The sequence below is a fragment of the Saccoglossus kowalevskii genome, chromosome 2, assembly GCF_978046115.1.
Source record: "Saccoglossus kowalevskii chromosome 2, keSacKowa6.1, whole genome shotgun sequence".
Taxonomy (NCBI): Eukaryota; Metazoa; Hemichordata; class Enteropneusta; family Harrimaniidae; genus Saccoglossus; species Saccoglossus kowalevskii.
In genome coordinates, this window is record NC_140642.1 from 22,258,190 (window position 1) to 22,280,497 (window position 22,308).

General features: G+C 38.3%; 5 non-coding genes and 1 pseudogene across 5 annotated transcripts; all 6 read right to left on the minus strand.

Moving 5' to 3' along the window:
• Positions 1–7,377: 7,377 nt before the first annotated feature.
• On the minus strand, positions 7,378–9,328 carry LOC144342583 (uncharacterized; annotated as a pseudogene).
• A 2,746-nt stretch (positions 9,329–12,074) lies between these two features.
• On the minus strand, positions 12,075–12,148 carry TRNAI-AAU (transfer RNA isoleucine (anticodon AAU)). The gene has a single exon. It is a non-coding gene; the product is annotated as a tRNA-Ile (tRNA).
• Positions 12,149–13,428: 1,280 nt separating this feature from the next.
• On the minus strand, positions 13,429–13,502 carry TRNAI-AAU (transfer RNA isoleucine (anticodon AAU)). Its single transcript has one exon. It is a non-coding gene; the product is annotated as a tRNA-Ile (tRNA).
• Positions 13,503–17,646: 4,144 nt separating this feature from the next.
• On the minus strand, positions 17,647–17,720 carry TRNAI-AAU (transfer RNA isoleucine (anticodon AAU)). Its single transcript has one exon. It is a non-coding gene; the product is annotated as a tRNA-Ile (tRNA).
• A 1,316-nt stretch (positions 17,721–19,036) lies between these two features.
• Positions 19,037–19,110, minus strand: TRNAM-CAU (transfer RNA methionine (anticodon CAU)). Its single transcript has one exon. It is a non-coding gene; the product is annotated as a tRNA-Met (tRNA).
• Positions 19,111–20,896: 1,786 nt separating this feature from the next.
• Positions 20,897–20,970, minus strand: TRNAI-AAU (transfer RNA isoleucine (anticodon AAU)). Its single transcript has one exon. It is a non-coding gene; the product is annotated as a tRNA-Ile (tRNA).
• Positions 20,971–22,308: the final 1,338 nt, after the last annotated feature.

Below are 22,308 nucleotides of genomic sequence, written 5' to 3' on the forward strand. Positions count from 1 at the left end.
ACCTCTGCATTAATTTTGGATTTATACACATTTTTCAACATTTGGAAAAATCAAAATAACCTTACCTTTTTGCTAAAAGTAGAGCTACTGTAGAATAGTGTGGCGAGAGAAGGAGATGATATGTGTTCTTTCTGTTAAATATTTCTCAAATGTGCAATTTATAGCGTATAGAGTATTCTTAAATAATAATTGTCCCAGTTTTTTTAAAAATATAAGCTAGTATACTCATTTTGTTCTCCATTGAATGAACAAATACCCAATAAAAGGTTACAATTGAACTAATATAGACATCACATATTGCCATTAAAATAATATAAATATTTCAACACTGAGTATGTATTTGTTTTATTAGCAATTGAAAATTTATAAGTGTTTGTTATGCCTGTGTTGTATGTAAAAAAAATATTATACATTACCATATATTCAGCAAAGTTAAGAGTAGATTGCTTAAATGGCATTCTCCGTACAACATATTTTGGTATCAAGATTTCATCAATGACATTTTGGTTTGGAAATTAATCAATTGTTAATGCTTTGCGTGAAGGAAATTTAGTTGGACGTTTAGTTCAGGCATTTTCATCATAGCTGAATATGATTGATATGAAATAAAATATGTTGGAGAAAACAATCTAAGATTAATATGTACTGATAGAGCTTAGATTTTGAAGAAGGGACTAAAAACCCCGGGACAATTCTGAATGTGAACTATGAGCCTACAAACTCTATAAAGTATAATAAAGTAATTCGAGCACTGATTATCAATATATGAAATATTCTCCAATAAAATGAGAATTGTATATATTTTTTATGATATTCAAGTAAACGACCATGAACAGGGTTAATCAAGTATAGCAAACAAACAATTATATGATTTTATATACCCCAGACCATTCGTCCCGGTGTTATCGCTATCGCCACACGAGACTCCAGCTTGTCTCCTATACAATTTGACTGCGCACATCCAGAAAGTAGATGTAGCTGTGATTGGTGGAATACTAATGAGTTGAGTGTCAATCAAACGCCCACGCTATCTTTAGTAAACAAAGTCACGTGACACGCGCCATTTTAGTTTTGATTCGTTCATCGGATCGGAGTGTCGGTGCTCGCCATCCATAAATCAAATCAAAATGATTTCTAAGGAAATTGTCGCGTCAGCAGTGGACAGTGTCTTAAAACACATCGATGGCATCAACTCTATCAAAGAAGAACAATTGTCCGCAATTGAAGCTATATGTAACAGGAAAGATACTGTCGCTTTTTTGCCGACTGGTTTCGGAAAATCGCTTATTTTCCAAATTCTTCCACTTGTCATCAAATAACTAGGGTTAGATCCAAACCCAATAATACTGGTAATTTCACCGCTAGTTGCGCTAATTGAGGATCAGGTGAATGCGGCAACGAAACTTGGAGTTAGTTCCAGTACACTGACAGTGAAAGCCGAACATAGAATTATTGAGGGGAACTACTCATTGTTGTTTGCCAATGCGGAAACGTGGTTAAACGTGCCGCCGGCGCAATTTTTCACCCAACTCGCGATTCTGTTTTGCAACATTTTATCAATATTCCCTTTGACAAAATCGCCGACAAAAGCACCGCTTTGCTGATCTTTTGTTCTATAATTCTTAATGCAAACACCGACCCTAGTAGTAATTAGTAACGTCGCCTAGTACATATGAACGGTCGTCATTGCAAATCGAACATCCTTTTGAAATTTGGACGTCGGGCAGGCGATTTCAAGGCACCGCACTTAAATATTAGCAACATATTTTTCTGAGCGGTTGTTTATTCTCTTTCAAACGAGACATAAATGTGACGACATAGTCGATCCCTTATCCACCGCTAAGAATGCCGCAATGTTTCGTTCGTTTTGCAACATGCCACAAATCGTCGAAAAAAACACCACTTCGACGGAAGCTTGCGTAATAAGGGGGTTAAAACAAGAAAACAAATGCCATGTTTAATACATATCGACCTGTTTTACTTGCGAAAGATAACGGAACATGAACTCGTTTCGTGCGACTTCGGAACCCGAAGGAACACACCAACAACGTTGAATTTACCCGCTATCTTCCAAATATGGTATATTAATTTATTCAGTTGTTTATTTAGAGTGACGTCCGCGGTCGAATGCGATTGGCTATCGATGTCAGTGCAAAGGTCATATGAATATTAAAATTAAGTGGGCGGAAGGAAAATTGTATAGGAGACAAGCTGGAGTCTCGTGTGGCGATAGCGATAACACCGGGACAAGTGGTCTGGGGTAGATTTTATAAAATATTTTGAAGAAAACTGAATTACAAAAAAAAAATATTTTTGATGAACACAAATTGGTATCAGTTAAATAGGTCACCTAATTATTGCTATTAATCATGCAACTTCAAGTTTTTAGCTCGACTCACAAGTCGACTAGTGTTTTTGAATGTACACAAGATGTAAAGACATTAAATTAAAGACCATTTAAAGATCAGTCGACTTGTGAGTCCAGCTAAACATTTCTTAGCTCCATGGTCCATGCCATCGCGCGATTCACATGACCTAAAACCGAAAACGGCATCCTTAATTATTCTCAAACTGGTAAATGAAAGAAATATACTATATTTAGGCACAATGTAGAAGAATTGAGACTACTACGAACCACGAGAAAATTGTGTTTCCCCTGAGTTGTCTAATCCCGGCTAATGAAAATCGATCTATAAAATGGTTCAACAGTTAAAGTCGACCACAAAACTTAACGTATCGCAATAAATATTCAATATCATCATCATCAGGACCCGGGTAGGTCGTTGGTGCGCCCATGACTTAACATACTTGTGCCAAGTCTTTTAGCTACTGAACTGTCATACCATAATACCGCCATTTTCGCTTTGGTCTCAATTGATCGAATTGTGAATCCATTTCAACAGGAAACATTGTTTCTGGGGTTGAAGCTGTCAATGCTTTATGTAGCCATATACCGACATTAATCTTATTAATCTTTGTTTTTTTTTGTGTTTAATCTTGAACATATACCACGAAGACATTAAATTAAGATTTGTCTCAGTAAATATACATTAAATACAGTAAATACAAGTAAATATGTCTATGTTTGATTATAATTGTCACATTTGGGTAATGCGTATCGAAATCAAACATTTACCCAAAATTAAACATTTCGTCAACAATATTTCCTCAATGATGAAAAGAAAACTAATTGTCTCTAAATAATGTGTCGGTCGTGGCGTCATCGGTAGAGTTGATTAATGTACCACGGCCAGGAAACAAATATTTTATATGTTATTTGATAATTCATCATACTATGAGTTTATTACGAGGATACCTCAAAGTATGCACGAAGACAGTACAGTAGTATCGACCGACGTGCTGCGGTTTAGAACAGAATCAGCGAACTTCTCTGTGTGGAGTCCGGTAAAACCCTGGAGGCAGCCATGTTTGTTTTTATTATTAGAAAACGCTTACGCGCGTAATCATTTCATATTTGGAATTCGCATTTCCTAATATGGTAGGATGAAAATATCCCGTAAAATACTGCAAAATTACGGCACGCTGTAACATATGGCGTTACGGTGACAGATGTATAATAATATATTGTATAATATAGTTCATACTTGTTGATGATGGATATGTTTTTTGTGAATATTTGTCCTACATTAACATATTAAAGGTTCAAATGTTAAATGAAATCACACGTTCATACATAATAAAGTCAGCTGAATGTTTCAAATTAGAAAAACATTTCTGATCTGAAACGGTTTATTTTTCAAATTTACATATAGAAATTGAGGCAATAAATACACCAATGTAATCTTAGTTTCGTGTTTGTAGTCACCTGATTACAACACTGTTCTCAAACATTCACTTCATTTATGATACGTTGCAAATGTTGGAAGCTACAATTAGAAATGTAGTTATGGTATTTATTTTAAGAGGGGGTCCTGACCCCCAAAGAACCCAGTAGTTCGTTAATTTACTTTTATTCATTTTAAATTGATTCAACTAGAACAAGATGTCGAAGCTGGTGAGACCCCAGCACCACTAATAATATATTTAAAGTGTAGTTCTTATAATTAAAATGTTACTAGTTGAGGCGATTTTGGTAATCCTTTAATAATTTTGACTTGTTTCTCTGCAAGATCGTATCCCGTGTGGTAGGCGAGATTATAGTCACACTTATGTTTGAAAACGACGCATGACCATGTTCATACAATTTGAAGTGAATTCCCAGTAGTAGTTGAGGATGATGCATTCGTGCAATGAATAACATTGCAGTTACTACAATGAGAAAGAGAAAAAGTCCTTTTTTTTGGATGAAAAAAGCTAGTATGTCTGCAAATATATTGGATGCCATTTCCATGCCAGGTAAGATATGACCCCACATCGAGAGGGCAACTGGACATAAATGTGGATGAAGTATTTCATGTGCGTTCCATCATAATAGACGACAGCAAATTGCAACAGATGGGGTTATCCATAGTAACTGATTGTCGAACATGGAAAATTAGTGTTTCCTTCCTAACATATGACATATTATACGTTTGAAAGTTTAAATGCTAAAGGTCGGTCGACTGAACATAAATGTTGACGCAGTATTTCGTGTGCGTTTCAACAGAAGGGGTTATCCACAGTGACTGTGTGTCGAACACGGGGATTAGTTTCCCCATCTGGTTTGAGTGGCAATCTGTGAATTTTTATCAGTGAAGATATTAACCCGTGTCGTCGAGTGACATATTATATCCTTGACAACAGTAAATTTCGAACTTTGACTATTCGATTATTCTCATTAAAGAGAGTTTTACAACATTTGTTCCCCACACTCTTGTATCATCCTGACGTTGTATGTTGATAACAGAAAAGTATATACATTTTCACCGCAGAATAATGAATTCCTTCATTTTCTAGAGTTATGTAAAACAGCACATTTGGTCGGCAGATTCGGTCTCACGTAAATTACAAAGAATGTTGGCAGTAGCAGCATTTCACGGCTGCTATGGGAAAGACGGTTATTCAGTGGCACTATAATACATTATAACATTTATTGCTTGCAAAATACAATACTTAGTGATTTTACATCCTGTAAAAATTCGATACCACAATCTTAGTTTTTTCCAAATTTTTGACGGTGATAAATTTACAGAATATTGTGTTCACATGCTTCACCATTATTGACTGTTCACGTAATATGACATGGTGACGGTATTGTAATTTCATATCTGCTACATACTGTTTTGAAAATGTACTGGGTGAACCAGTACAATAAAACGAAACACGTCTGTAACGTCAAAATGATTATACTATTATACCCCTTGACTATCTCCATAGTAATATTACATGGTGACTATATTGTAACTTCATATCTGCTAGTTCTGACAATGTAATGGGTGAAATATTCCTGTAAGTCGCTTCCCAGTGATGGTACGCGTCTGTGACGTCATAATTATGTATATGGTGAAGGTAATGGCGTGTTTGGTTGTGTAGTCATTTAACATCTAAAATACAGTAGAAACTTACAACATACAATTTGAACTTAAATTGCTGAACAAATGTGTATTGAGGACCGCATATACAGAATATTGGTAAAGCTTAACTTTGGGAAACATAGTTTTATTGAAAAATACTTGTGTTACAGGATAACATTTTATGTTCAAGAAAGCCCCCATCAATGGTTAACCAATATAGAGCGGCTTCGGTCAATCTGACAATAATGTGGCATATTTTTATGAATCCTTATCATGGTTAGAAAAGAAAGAATATTGGTAAGGGCACAGTTTCGTGTGGGTTTGATAACTTCGAGGGTGTCAAATTACGCATGTTCTCGCCAAAATAATGTTTTTTACCACAAATTATTGATTGTAACAACATCTATAACGTGCTACATCACATAAAAGGTATTTGAATGTAGACCCCAAAACTGAAATAAAATCATTTATAAGTAATACATTTGAGATAACATTCGTACAAACTCATATTTCTGCTCAAACACTTGATATCTCAATTTTGGCTTGTATAGGAGCAAATATTAGACCCAGTGTGACAAATATTAGACCAAATGTTACCAATTCTATACACAACCGATGTATCCATTTATATAGACTAAATATACTAAAACACGTAAACTAAAACCAAATCTTATATTAACTATGACCAATATTAGGGATATAAATATGTGAACTAAATATGTTCAATCCTGTACACAACCAATGTGTCCATTATATAGACAAAATGTGACAAATAGGAAGGTAAATATGGCCACCCCCACACACAACGAACGGGTGCAATCCTAGATACATTTTGCCACACTCGACAGCAGCGTGTCTTTATTGGTGATACTATATTAATGTCACAAAGACATTTGTGGTAGTAGGAAATTGGTTTGTAAGTATAGCCACTGCATAATGTAGCAGGGACAATAGCGTAGACTGTCGTTTATTCAATGGTCAAACAGGAAACACTTGAAAATGCATCGCTACCTTGTTTCTCATGACCTGTGACCCTATAAACTATGATCTTGATGTGTGATACGTCAATTTGAGAGCCTATCAATTTCTTACTTGACGTCACATAAAACCACACAATTATAACAAACATAAGTTACTGTTATGTATTTTATTATGTGTGAATAGTTCATGAATAAACCCAAGATGATGATCCTAATCAAATTGTTACATCAGATGTGGATGGTGGAGGCAGGTCCCGCAAGAGAAAAACAAGGAAGAGAAAATTGAAAGGTACCCCAAGAAGTTACATGATTAATAGCAATACTACTGTAACAAAGATATTTTCATAAGGGGACTTTTCAATAAATTGTTACAGTGTTACTTATGTATGGTAAACACTTCAATAAACTCGACTACTGTAAAAAATATTTTCAATTATTGTTCAGTGTTATTCTCTCGGGTGGGGCTTACTCGTGTATGGAACATATTTTATGAGGGCTGTACTAGGAAGATATTTTGCGTACAGGGAAAACATTCTGTTCCTCGTTTCATGGAAATTTTTGTTTTTAATACTGACCTAAAATTTAAGACAAGTGCGAGTACAAGTGCATTTTGGAATGCATTAGAAGGGGAAAAAACGAGAAAAAGATATTTTTCTCGACCTAATTTATATACAATTACAATAGAGATTAATTTACTTGTATCACTGTGTTTATTTACAAAAAATGCCAGCAATAAATAAAACTATCCTGAGCAGTACAGATTCCAATGCCTGTCAAGCACAGAAAAAAATCAGACTGTTTACTGTCAAAATTGCACATAATTAGATTCATTCCAGTTAGAGTGAAAACAAGATCCATCATAACAATGCCTAAACATTATTATGTGAAGTATTTTACAATCTGTTGTACGTCCCAGTGAAAGTGTTCAATTAGCAGCATCACCCTCAACGGCGTCCTTTCGGTAAAGGTGTATGGTCAACTTCAGCATCAGCAACTGGCCCCCTGACGTTACTTCCATGCACTCTGAGCAGATTTTAAGTTTGCATCCTTAATGCATTGGCACAATATCCAAACTGAAGAACTGATGGGGCTTCATTACCACCTTTCATCTGCCTCTGTTTTTCAAAGTAGCTCTCCAAGGGATCCTGGTTAAATTTCTCAGATAATATAAAAAAACACGCCAGGTTGACTCAGTAGGTACTTTGTTACATCAACAAAGGAGTTCACTGTGAAAACAAAAAAGAAAAAAAAGTGTAATAGTCAGCCCACATAAAGGGTCTAGGAAATTACGGTAGGAGTAAAAAAAAACTCTCAGTACCCTTGGTCATGCCAAGCTGAAATTTTTACATTTTAGATTTGTAGGCACCGAATTATATATACCCATGTAATAAAACACGAATCTGAGTCTACTCTACCATCAGGAACAATAATGTCAAATCCCAATGTTGGTACAACTTGAAAATAGTAAAATATTTGCCAACTAAAATGGTAAATTGCATATAATGGGGAAATACAAAAAAATCATATACTAGTATCTTTGTGATATATTAATAACTACACTGTCAGCAAACTGAAATAAAAAAAATCACCAATCCAACAAAAACTCTCTTAGTTACTGACAACACTCACCTGTCATGAAAACGCCTTCATTGGTCTGACTACTAAGTTTCATTTTGTTTTTCTGACTCCGAGATAATCCATCTCTGTTATCAACTCTTTCAGACCATTCTTTCAAATACCCCAGGAAGTCCTCTTTCAACCACTGTTTTAAAAGTAAAATACATTTGAATGAGGTTATAAAATGCTTCCCTGCCATGTGAAATTGCGGTACTTCCCCTGATTTATGTTTCTAACCCTCTTTTAGAGGGTATACAGTTACACTTAAGTATATTATTAAAACTATTTATGAAGCAGTACAGATATGATGTCTCACATTATTCTGATTTTTATCCAGGAACTGAAAACAGGGCTGCGGACAAGTAAGCAAACTTATAAGTGCATCAGCATGTCCAGCTGAACTTGTATAAATGTATTTACAACATTACTGAAATTCATGATAATTTTGGTAATGAATCAGGGATATATTTTGTTAATTACCTGTAATCTTGGATCATCAGGAGATCTGTAAGGCATCAGGTTTGGTTTTCTTTTTCTCACACTTTCGGTCATGCTTCTAACATTCAAGCAGTCGAAGAATTTATCAAAATTTCGAATAAATTCAACAGTAGGGGCTACATGTGGACCTTTTTGTCCAAAAAGTGACACAGCATTTGCCACAGTGGAACTCAAAACCTGAAACAGACAAAAAATAACAATGCATTGTAATTCCAAAAGGGCTGGTCCCAGTAAAAACTGTCAATAATATTCTCCCACTTCAAAGCCATGTTATTAGCACCGCGCTCTATCCAACTGAGCTAACCGGCCTTTGCGACACGCTCAAATTTCGGTAATCGAGTTTTGAAAACAAATGCAATAGCACATTATAAAATCTGTGCGTTTCGAAGTGCTTATTGAAGGCTGTTGTTACGTAATTTGAAATTCGCTGTTTTATTCAAACTATTTTAAAGTCGCATAACTAAGTGCTTGCAGAATGCAACGTCTATTACCCACAAGATGCTGGTAGTAGAATCAGCTAATAGCGTTCAAGAGTACGCAAAGCATTTTGAGTGACCTACATGCAGATGATTCCCATGATGCCATTCGTCGCACAATTCTCACAATTTTACACTCGAGCAACAGCGGATTTCAAATTTCAATATCCAAACGTTGATGCAACCAAATGCCGCCAATGGTGTTCAACAGACACACAAAATAAAGACTGGCCGATATGGGGATCGAACCAACGACCTCAGCATTATTAGCCCCGCGCTCTAAACGACTGAGCAAACCGGTCATTACGTCATGCTATAATTTCGGTAATCGGGTTTGGAAAAAACAAATGCAATAGCACATTATTAAATCTGTGCGTTTCGAAGTGGATATTGAAGGCTGTTGCTTCGTAATTTGAAATTCGCTGTTTTATTCTAACTATTTTAAGGTCGCATAACTAAGTGCTTGCAAAATGCAACGTCTATTACCCACAAGATGCTGGTAGTGAAATCAGCCAACAGCGTTCAAATGAACGCGAAGCATTTTGAGTGACCTATATGCAGATGATCCCCACGATGCCATTCGTCGCACTATTCTCACAATTTTACATTCGAGCAACAGCGGATTTCAAATTTCATTTTTCAAACGTTGATGTAACCGAATGCCGACAATGGTGTTCAACAGACACACAAACTAAAGACTGGCCGATATGGGGATCGAACTCACAACCTCAGCAATATTAGCACCGCGCTCTAACAAACTGAGTTAACCGGCCAATACGACATGCTAAAATTTCGGTAATCGTGTTTTGAAAACAAATGCAATAGCACATTATAAAATCTGTGCGTTTCGAAGTGGTTATTGAAGGCTGTTGTTTCGTAATTTGATATTCGCTGTTTCATTCTAACTATTTTAAGTTCGCATAACTAAGTGCTTGCAGAATGCAACGTCTATTACCCACAAGATGCTGGTAGTAAAATAAGCCAATAGCGTTCAAGAGAACGCGAAGCATTTTGAGTGACCTACATGCAGATGATTCCCACAACGCCATTCGTCGCACTATTCTCACAATTTTACATTCGAGCAACAGCGGATTTCAAATTTCATTTTTCAAACGTTGATGTAACCGAATGCCGACAATGGTGTTCAACAGACACACAAACTAAAGACTGGCCGATATGGGGATCGAACTCACAACCTCAGCAATATTAGCACCGCGCTCTAACAAACTGAGCTAACCGGCCATTACGTAATGCTAAAATTTCGGTAATCGTGTTCTGAAAACAAATGCAATAGCACATTATAAAATCTGTGCGTTTCGAAGTGCTTATTGAAGGCTGTTGTTACGTAATTTGAAATTCGCTGTGTTATTCTAACTATTTTAAAGTCGCATAACTAAGTGCTTGCAGAATGCAACGTCTATTACCCACAAGATGCTGGTAGTAAAATAAGCCAATAACGTTCAAGAGAACGCAAAGCATTTTGAGTGACCGACATGCAAATGATTCCCACGATGCCATTCGTTGCACTATTATCACAATTTTACACTCGAGCAACAGCGGATTTCAAATTTCAATATCCAAACGATGATGCAATCAAATGCCGCCAATGGTGTTCAACAGACACACAAAATAAAGACTGGCCGATATGGGGATCGAACTAACGACCTCAGCGTTATTAGCACCGCGCTCTAAACGACTGAGCTAACCGGTCATTACGTCATGCTATAATTTCGGTAATCGGGTTTGGAAAAAACAATTGTAATAGCACATTATTAAATCTGTGCGTTTCGAAGTGGTTATTGAAGGCTGTTGCTTCGTAATTTGAAATTCGCTGTTTCATTCTAACTATTTTAAGGTCGCATAACTAAGTGCTTGCAGAATGCAACTTCTATTAACCACAAGATGCTGGTAGTAAAGTCAGCCAATAGCGTTCAAGAGAACGCAAAGCATTTTGAGTGACCTTCATGCAGATGATTCCCAGAATGCCATTCGTCGCACTATTCTCACAATTTTACATTCGAGCAACAGCGGATTTCAAATTTCATTTTCCAAACGATGATGCAACCGAATGCCGCCAAAGGTGTTCAACAGATACACAAAATAAAGACTGACCGATATGGGGATCGAACTCACAACCTCAGCAATATTAGCACCGCGCTCTAACCAACTGACCTAACCGGCCATTACGTCTTGCTAAAATTTCGGTAATCGTGTTTTGAAAACAAATGCAATAGCACATTATAAAATCTGTGCGTTTCGAAGTGGTTATTGAATGCTGTTGTTTCGTAATTTGAAATTCGCTGTTTCATTCTAACTATTTTAAGGTCGCATAACTAAGTGCTTGCAGAATGCAACTTCTATTAACCACAAGATGCTGGTAGTAAAGTCATCCAATAGCGTTCAAGAGAACGCAAAGCATTTTGAGTGACCTTCATGCAGATGATTCCCACAATGCCATTCGTCGCACTATTCTCACAATTTTACATTCGAGCAACAGCGGATTTCAAATTTCATTTTCCAAACGTTGATGCAACCGAATGCCGCCAAAGGTGTTCAACAGATACACAAAATAAAGACTGACCGATATGGGGATCGAACTCACAACCTCAGCAATATTAGAACCGCGCTCTAACCAACTGAGCTATCCGGTCATTACGTCATGCTATAATTTCCGTAATCGGGTTTGGAAAAAAACAAATGCAATAGCATATTATTAAATCTGTGCGTTTCGAAGTGGTTATTGAAGGCTGTTGTTTCGTAATTTGAAATTCCCTGTTTCATTCTAACTATTTTAAGGTCGCATAACTAAGTGCTTGCAGAATGCAACGTCTATTACCACACAAGATGCTGGTAGTGAAATCAGCCAATAGCGTTCAAGAGAACGCGAAGCATTTTGAGTGACCTACATGCAGATGATCCCCACGATGCCATTCGTCGCACAATTCTCACAATTTTACACTCGAGCAACAGCAGATTTCCAATTTCATGATCCAAATGTTGATGCAACCCAATGCCGCCAATGGTGTTCAACAGACACACAAAATAAAGACTGGCCGATATGGGGATCGAACCCACGACCTCAGCGTTATTAGCACCGCGCTCTAACCAACTGAGCTAACTGGCCATTACGTCATGCTAGAATTTCGATAATCGTATTTTGAAAACAAATGCAATAGCACATTATCAAATCTCTGCGTTTCAAACTAGTTATTGACGGCTGTTGTTACATAATTTGAAATACAGAGTTTAAGTCTAACTAGTTCAAGGTCGCATAACTAAGTGCTTGCAGAATGCAACGTCTATTACCCACAAGATGCTGGGAGTGAAATCAGCCAACAGCGTTCAAGAGAACCAAAGCATGTTGAGTGATCTACATGCAGATGATTCCCACAATGCCATTCGTCGCACTATTCTCACAATTTTACATTTGAGCAACAGCGGATTTCAAATTCCATTTTCTAAACGTTGATGCAACCGAATGCCGCCATTGGTGTGCAAAAGATACACAAAATAAAGACTGGCCGATATGGGGATCGAACCCACGACCTCAGCGTTATTAGCACCGCGCGCTAACCAACTGAGCTAACCGGCCATTACGTCATGTTAAAATTTCGGTAATCGTGTTTTGAAAACAAATACAACAGCACACTATTAAATCTGTGCGTTTCGAAGTGGTTATTGAAGGCTGTTGTTTTGTAATTTGAAATTCGCTGTTTTATTCTAACTATTTTAAGGTCGCATAACTAAGTGCTTGCAGAATGCAACTTCTATTACCCACAAGATGCTGGTAGTAGAATCAGCCAAAAGCGTTCAAGAGAACGCAAAGCATTTTGAGTGACCTACATGCAGATGATTCCCACGATGCCATTCGTCGCACTATTCTCAAATTTTACATTCGAGCAACAGCGGATTTCAAATTTTGTTATCTAAACGTTGATGCAACCGAATGCCGCCAATGGTGTTCAACAGATACACAAAACAAAGATCGAACCCACGACCTCAACCGGCTATTACGTCATACTAGCATTTCGATAATCGTGTTTTGAAAAGAAATGCAATAGCACATTATCAAATCCCTGCATTTACAACTGGTTATTGAAGGCCGTTGTTAGAAAATTTCAAATACAGAGTTTTATTCTAACTAGTTCAAGGTCGCATATATCAGTGCTTGCAGAATGCAACTTCTATTATCCACAAGATGCTGCTAGTAAAGTCAGCCAATAGCGTTCAAGAGAACGCAAAGCATTTTGAGTGACCTACATGCAGATGATTCCCACAACGCCATTCGTCGCACTATTCTCACAATTTTGCACTCGAGCAACAGCGGATTTCCAATTTCAATATCCAAACGTTGATGCAACCAAATGCCGCCAGTGGTGTTCAACAGACACACAAAATAAAGACTGGCCGATATGGGGATTGAACCCAAGACCTCAGCGTTATTAGCACCGCGCTCTAACCAACTGAGCTAACCGGCCATTATGTCATGCTAGAATTTCGATAATCGTATTTTGAAAGCAAATGCAATAGCACATTATCAAATCTCTGCGTTTCAAACTAGTTATTGACGGCTGTTGTTACATAATTTGAAATACAGAGTTTTATTCTAACTAGTTCAAGGTCGCATATCTCAGTGTTTGCAGAATGCAACTTCTATTATCCACAAGATGCTGCTAGTAAAGTCAGCCAATAGCGTTCAAGAGAACGCAAAGCATTTTGAGTGACCTACATGCAGATGATTCCCACAACGCCATTCGTCGCACTATTCTCACAATTTTGCACTCGAGCAACAGCGGATTTCCAATTTCAATATCCAAACGTTGATGCAACCAAATGCCGACAGTGGTGTTCAACAGACACACAAAATAAAGACTGGAAGATATGGGGATCGTACCCACGTCCACAGCGTTATTAGCACCGCGCTCTAAACGACTGAGCTAACCGGCCATTTCGTCATGCTATAATTTTGGTAATCGGGTTTGGGAATAAACAAATGCAATAGCACATTATGAAATCTGTGCCTTTCGAAGTGGTTATTGAAGGCTGTTGTTTCGTAATTTCAAATTCGCTGTTTCATTCTAACTATTTGAAGATCTTATAACTAAGTGCTTGCAGAATGCAACGTCTATTACCCACAAGATGCTGTTAGTGAAATCAGCCAATAGCGTTCAAGAGAACGCGAAGCATTTTGAGTGACCTACATGCAGATGATTCCCACAATGCCATTCGTCGCACAATTCTCACAATTTTACACTCGAGCAACAGCGGATTTCAAATTTCAATATCCAAACGTAAATGCAACCAAATGCCGCCAATGGTGTTCAACAGACACACAAAATTAAGACTGGCCGATATGGGGATCGAACCTACGACCTCAGCGTTATTAGCACCGTGCTCTAACCAACTGAGCTAACCGGCCATTACGTCATTCTATAATTTCGATAATCGTATTTGGAAAAAACAAATGCAATAGCACATTATTAAATCTCTCCCGGTTTCAAACCGGTTATTGAACGCTGTTGTTACATAAGTTGAAATACAGAGTTTTATTCTAACTAATTCAAGTTCGCATAACTCAGTGCTTGCAGAATGCAACTTCTATTAACCACAAGATGCTGGTAGTAAAGTCAGCCAATAGCGTTCAAGAGAACGCAAAGCATTTTGAGTGACCTACATGCAGATGATTCCCACAACGCCATTCGTCGCACTATTCTCACAATTTTTGCACTCGAGCAACAGCGGATTTTAAATTTCAATATCCAAACGTTGATGCAACCAAATGCCGCCAATTTTGTTCAACAGACACACAAAATAAAGACTGGCCGATATGGGGATCGAACCCACGACCTCAGCGTTATTAGCACCGCGCTCTAACCCACTGAGTTAACCGGCCTTTGCGACACGCTCAAATTTCGGTAATCGTGTTTTGAAAACAAATGCAATAGCACATTATAAAATCTGTGCGTTCCGAAGTGCTCATTGAAGGCTGTTGTTACGTAATTTGAAATTCGCTGTTTTATTCTAGCTATTTTAAAGTCGCATAACTAAGTGCTTGCAGAATGCAACGTCTATTACCCACAAGATGCTGGTAGTAGAATCAGCCAATAGCGTTCAAGAGTAGGCAAAGCTTTTTGAGTGACCTACATGCAGATCATTCCCATGATGCCATTCGTCGCACAATTCTCACAATTTTACACTCGAGCAACAGCGGATTTCAAATTTCAATATCCAAACGTTGATGCAATCAAATGCCGCCAATGGTGTTCAACAGACACACAAAATAAAGACTGGCCGATATGGGGATCGAACCAACGACCTCAGGGTTATTAGCACCGCGCTCTAAACGACTGAGCTAACCGGTCATTACGTCATGCTATAATTTCGGTAATCGGGTTTGGAAAAAACAAACGTAATAGCACATTATTAAATATGTGCGTTTCGAAGTGGTTATTGAAGGCTGTTGCTTTGTAATTTGAAATTCGCTGTTTCATTCTAACTATTTTAAGGTCGCATAACTCAGTGCTTGCAGAATGCAACTTCTATTAACCACAAGATGCCGGTAGTAAAGTCAGCCAATAGCGTTCAAGAGAACGCAAAGCATTTTGAGTGACCTTCATGCAGATGATTCCCACGATGTCATTCGTCGCACGATTCTCACAATTGTACATTCGAGCAACAGCGGATTTCAAATTTCATTTTCCAAACGTTGATGCAACCGAATGCCGCCAATCGTGTTCAACAGACACACAAAATTAAGACTGGCCGATATGGGGATCGAACCTACGACCTCTGCGTTATTAGCACCGTGCTCTAACCAACTGAGCTAACCGGCCATTACGTAATGTTAAAATTTCGATAATCATGTTCTGAAAACAAATGCAATAGCACATTATCAAATCTCTGCATTTCAAACTGGCTTTCAAAGGCTGTTTTTACATAATTTGAAATACAGATTTTTATTCTAATTAGTTCAAGGTCGCATAACTAAGTGCTTGCAGAATGCAACGTCTATTACCCACAAGATGCTGGTAGTAAAATCAGCCAATAGCGTTCAAGAGAACGCAAAGCACCTTGAGTGACCTACATGTAGATGATTCCCACAACGCCATTCGTCGCACTATTCCCACAATTTTACATTCGAGCAACAGCGGATTTCAAATTTCATTTTCTAAACGTTGATACAACCGAATGCCGCCAATGGTGTTCAACAGACACACAAAATAAAGAACCCACGACTTCAGCGTTATTAGCACCGCGCTCTAACCAACTGAGCTAACCGGCCATTAAGTCAAGCTAAAATTTCGGTAATCGTGTTTTGAAAATAAATGCAATAGTACATTATTAAATCTGTGCGTTTCGAAGTGGTTATTGATAGCTGATGTTTCGTAATTTGAAATTCGCTGTTTTATTCTAACTATTTTATGGACGCATAACTAATATAAGTGCTTGCAGAATGCAACGACTATTACCCACAAGATGCTGGTAGTAAAGTCTGCAAATAGCGTTCAAGAGAACGCAAAGCATTTTGAGTGACCTACATGCAGATGATCCCCACGATGCCATTCGTCGCACAATTCTCACAATTTTACACTCGAGCAACAGCGGATTTCAAATTTCAATATCCAAACGTTGATGCAATCAAATGCCGCCAATGGTGTTCAACAGACACACAAAATAAAGACTGGCCGATATGGGGATCGAACCAACGACCTCAGCGTTATTAGCACCGCGCTCTAAACGACTGAGCTAACCGGTCATTACGTCATGCTATAATTTCGGTAATCGGGTTTGGAAAAAACAAATGTAATAGCACATTATTAAATCTGTGCGTTTCGAAGTGGTTATTGAAGGCTGTTGCTTCGTAATTTGAAATTCGCTGTTTCATTCTAACTATTTTAAGGTCGCATAACTAAGTGCTTGCAGAATGCAACTTCTATTAACCACAAGATGCTGGTAGTAAAGTCAGCCAATAGCGTTCAAGAGAACGCAAAGCATTTTGAGTGACCTTCATGCAGATGATTCCCACAATGCCATTCGTCGCACTATTCTCACAATTTTACATTCGAGCAACAGCGGATTTCAAATTTCATTTTCCAAACGTTGATGCAACCGAATGCCTCCAAAGGTGTTCAACAGATACACAAAATAAAGACTGACCGATATGGGGATCGAACTCACAACCTCAGCAATATTAGCACCGCGCTCTAACCAACTGACCTAACCGGCCATTACGTCTTGCTAAAATTTCGGTAATCGTGTTTTGAAAACAAATGCAATAGCACATTATAAAATCTGTGCGTTTCGAAGTGGTTATTGAAGGCTGTTGTTTCGTAATTTGAAATTCGCTGTTTCATTCTAACTATTTTAAGGTCGCATTACTCAGTGCTTGCAGAATGCAACTTCTATTAACCACAAGATGCTGGTAGTAAAGTCAGCCAATAGCGTTCAAGAGAACGCAAAGCATTTTGAGTGACCTACATGCAGATGATTCACACAACGCCATTCGTCGCACTATTCTCACAATTTTACACTCGAGCAACAGCGGATTTTAAATTTCAATATCCAAACGTTGATGCAACCAAATGCCGCCAATTTTGTTCAACAGACACACAAAATAAAGACTGGCCGATATGGGGATCGAACCCACGACCTCAGCGTTATTAGCACCGCGCTCTAACCAACTGAGCTAACCGGCCTTTGCGACACGCTCAAATTTCGGTAATCGTGTTTTGAAAACAAATGCAATAGCACATTATAAAATCTGTGCGTTGCGAAGTGCTTATTGAAGGCTGTTGTTACGTAATTTGAAATTCGCTGTTTTATTCTAACTATTTTAAAGTCGCATAACTAAGTGCTTGCAGAATGCAACGTCTATTACCCACAAGATGCTGGTAGTAAAATAAGCCAATAACGTTCAAGAGAACGCAAAGCATTTTGAGTGACCTACATGCAAATGATTCACACGATGCCATTCGTCGCACTATTATCACAATTTTACACTCGAGCAACAGCGGATTTCAAATTTCAATATCCAAACGTTGATACAATCAAATGCCGCCAATGGTGTTCAACAGACACACAAAATAAAGACTGGCCGATATGGGGATCGAACCAACGACCTCAGCGTTATTAGCACCGCGCTCTAAACGACTGAGCTAACCGGTCATTACGTCATGCTATAATTTCGGTAATCGGATTTGGAAAAAACTAATGTAATAGCACATTATTAAATCTGTGCGTTTCGAAGTGGTTATTGAAGGCTGCTGCTTCGTAATTTGAAATTCGCTGTTTCATTCTAACTATTTTAAGGTCGCATAACTAAGTGCTTGCAGAATGCAACTTCTATTAACCACAAGATGCTGGTAGTAAAGTCATCCAATAGCGTTCAAGAGAACGCAAAGCATTTTGAGTGACCTTCATGCAGATGATTCCCACAATGCCATTCGTCGCACTATTCTCACAATTTTACATTCGAGCAACAGCGGATTTCAAATTTCATTTTCCAAACGTTGATGCAACCGAATGCCGCCAAAGGTGTTCAACAGATACACAAAATAAAGACTGACCGATATGTGGGTCGAACTCACAACCTCAGCAACATTAGCACCGCGCTTTAACCATCTGACCTAACCGGCCATTACGTCTTGCTAAAATTTTGGTAATCGTGTTTTGAAAACAAATGCAATAGCACATTATAAAATCTGTGCGTTGCGAAGTGCTTATTGAAGGCTGTTGTTACGTAATTTGAAATTCGCTGTTTTATTCTAACTATTTTAAAGTCGCATAACTAAGTGCTTGCAGAATGCAACGTCTATTACCCACACGATGCTGGTAGTAAAATAAGCATATAACATTTTGAGTGACCTACATGCAGATCATTCCCATGATGCCATTCGTCGCACAATTCTCACAATTTTACACTCGAGCAACAGCGGATTTCAAATTTCAATATCCAAACGTTGATGCAACCAAATGCCGCCAATTTTGTTCAACAGACACACAAAATAAAGACTGGCCGATATGGGGATCGAATCCACGACCTCAGCGTTATGAACACCGCGCTCTAACCAACTGAGCTAACCGGCCTTTGCGACACGCTCAAATTTCGGTAATCGTGTTTTGAAAACAAATGCAATAGCACATTATAAAATCTGTGCGTTGCGAAGTGCTTATTGAAGGCTGTTGTTACGTAATTTGAAATTCGCTGTTTTATTCTAACTATTTGAAAGTCGCATAACTAAGTGCTTGCAGAATGCAACGTCTATTACCCACAAGATGCTGGTAGTAAAATAAGCCAATAACGTTCAAGAGAACGCAAAGCATTTTGAGTGACCTTCATGCAGATGATTCCCACGATGTCATTCGTCGCACGATTCTCACAATTGTACATTCGAGCAACAGCGGATTTCAAATTTCATATTCCAAACGTTGATGCAACCGAATGCAGCCAATCGTGTTCAACAGACACACAAAATTAAAACTGGCCGATATGGGGATCGAAACAACGACCTCAGCGTTATTTGGACCGCGCTCAAACCAACTGAGCTAACCGGCCATTACGTCATGCTAGAATTTCGATAATCGTGTTTTGAAAACAAATGCAATAGCAATTATCAAATCTCTGCATTTCAAACTGCCTTTCAAAGGCTGTTGTTACATAATTTGAAATACAGATTTTTATTCTAATTAGTTGAAGGTCGCATAACTAAGTGCTTGCAGAATGCAACGTCTATTACCCACAAGACGCTGGTAGTAAAATCAGCCAATAGCGTTCAAGAGAACGCAAAGCACCTTGAGTGACCTACATGTAGATGATTCCCACAACGCCATTCGTCGCACTATTCCCACAATTTTACATTCGAGCAACAGCGGATTTCAAAATTCATTTTCTAAACGTTGATACAACCGAATGCCGCCAATGGTGTTCAACAGACACACAAAATAAAGAACCCACGACTTCAGCGTTATTAGCACCGCGCTCTAACCAACTGAGCTAACCGGCCATTAAGTCAAGCTAAAATTTCGGTAATCGTGTTGTGAAAATAAATGCAATAGTACATTATTAAATCTGTGCGTTTCGAAGTGGTTATTGATAGCTGATGTTTCGTAATTTGAAATTCGCTGTTTTATTCTAACTATTTTATGGACGCATAACTAATATAAGTGCTTGCAGAATGCAACGACTATTACCCACAAGATGCTGGTAGTAATATCAGCCAATAGCGTTCAAGAGAACGCAAAGCATTTTGAGTGACCTACATGCAAATGATTCCCACGATGCCATTCGACGCACTATTATCACAATTTTACACTCGAGCAACAGCGGATTTCAAATTTCAATATCCAAACGTTGATGCAATCAAATGCCGCCAATGGTGTTCAACAGACACACAAAATAAAGACTGACCGATATGAGGATCGAACTCACAACCTCAGCAATATTAGCACCGCGCTCTAACCAACTGATCTAACCGGCCATTACGACATGCTAAAATTTCGGTAATCGTGTTTTGAAAACAAATGCAATAGCACATTATAAAATCTGTGCGTTTCGAAGTGGTTATTGAAGGCTGTTGCTTCGTAATTTGAAATTCGCTGTTTCATTCTAACTATTTTAAGGTCGCATAACTCAGTGCTTGCAGAATGCAACTTCTATTAACCACAAGATGCTGGTAGTAAAGTCAGCCAATAGCGTTCAAGAGAACGCAAAGCATTTTGAGTGACCTACATGCAGATGATTCACACAACGCCATTCGTCGCACTATTCTCACAATTTTACACTCGAGCAATAGCGGATTTTAAATTTCAATATCCAAACGTTGATGCAACCAAATGCCGCCAATTTTGTTCAACAGACACACAAAATAAAGACTGGCCGATATGGGGATCGAACCCACGACCTCAGCGTTATTAGCACCGCGCTCTAACCAACTGAGCTAACCGGCCTTTGCGACACGCTCAAATTTCGGTAATCGTGTTTTGAAAACAAATGCAATAGCACATTATAAAATCTGTGCGTTTCGAAGTGCTCATTGAAGGCTGTTGTTACGTAATTTGAAATTCGCTGTTTTATTCTAGCTATTTTAAAGTCGCATAACTAAGTGCTTGCAGAATGCAACGTCTATTACCCACAAGATGCTGGTAGTAGAATCAGCCAATAGCGTTCAAGAGTACGCAAAGCATTTTGAGTGACCTACATGCAGATCATTCCCATGATGCCATTCGTCGCACAATTCTCACAATTTTACACTCGAGCAACAGCGGATTTCAAATTTCAATATCCAACCGTTGATGCAATCAAATGCCGCCAATGGTGTTCAACAGACACACAAAATAAAGACTGGCCGATATGGGGATCGAACTCACAACCTCAGCAATATTAGCACCGCGCTCTAAACGACTGAGCTAACCGGTCATTACGTCATGCTAGAATTTCGATAATCGTATTTTGAAAACAAATGCAATAGCACATTATCAAATCTCTGCGTTTCAAACTAGTTATTGACGGCTGTTGTTACATAATTTGAAATACAGAGTTTAATTCTAACTAGTTCAAGGTCGCATAACTAAGTGCTTGCAGAATGCAACGTCTATTACCCACAAGATGCTGGGAGTGAAATCAGCCAACAGCGTTCAAGAGAACCAAAGTATTTTGAGTGATCTACATGCAGATGATTCCCACAATGCCATTCGTCGCACTATTCTCACAATTTTACATTCGAGCAACAGCGGATTTCAAATTCCATTTTCTAAACGTTGATGCAACCGAATGCCGCCATTGGTGTGCAAAAGATACACAAAATAAAGACTGGCCGATATGGGGATCGAACCCACGACCGGCCATTACGTCATGTTAAAATTTCGGTAATCGTGTTTTGAAAACAAATGCAATAGCATATTATTAAATCTGTGCGTTTCAAAGTGGTTATTGAAGGCAGTTGTTTCGTAATTTGAAATTCGCTGTTTTATTCTAACTATTTTAAGGTCGAATAACAAAGTGCTTGCAGAATGCAACGTCTATTACCCACAAGATGCTGGTAGTAAAATCAGCCAAAAGCGTTCAAGAGAACGCAAAGCATTTTGAGTGACCTACATGCAGATGATCCCACGATGTCATTCGTCTCACTATTCTCAAAATTTTACATTCGAGCAACAGCGGATTTCAAATCGCATTATCCAAACGTTGATGCAACCGATTGCCGCCAATGGTGTTCAACAGATACACAAAATAAAGATCGAACCCACGATCTCAGCGTTATTAGCACCGCGCTCTAACCAACTGAA